This window comes from Phalaenopsis equestris, unplaced genomic scaffold (genome assembly GCF_001263595.1).
Source record: "Phalaenopsis equestris unplaced genomic scaffold, ASM126359v1 Scaffold000002, whole genome shotgun sequence".
Taxonomy (NCBI): Eukaryota; Viridiplantae; Streptophyta; class Magnoliopsida; order Asparagales; family Orchidaceae; genus Phalaenopsis; species Phalaenopsis equestris.
In genome coordinates, this window is record NW_018164444.1 from 15,348,668 (window position 1) to 15,348,943 (window position 276).

The window sequence follows — 276 nt, forward strand, 5'->3', positions numbered from 1 at the left end:
TGTCTGACCCTCTTGTCAACTTGATGGATCGGCCGCCACCAGCCTTATCGACTTGATCGATCCTTTTCATCGGTTCGACCGATTGACCGCCACTGGTCCGATCAATTCGTTCAACCCTTCCGTCGACTCAACCTAATCAACTCGATCGACCTTTTTTGTCGCTTCGACTGTCACCAGTCTGACCCTTCTATTCACATGATCGATCGGCCACCATCAACATATTTGATTCGTTTGGAGATGTGAGATGTGAGATGGGCGGAACCACGTGATGGAGAC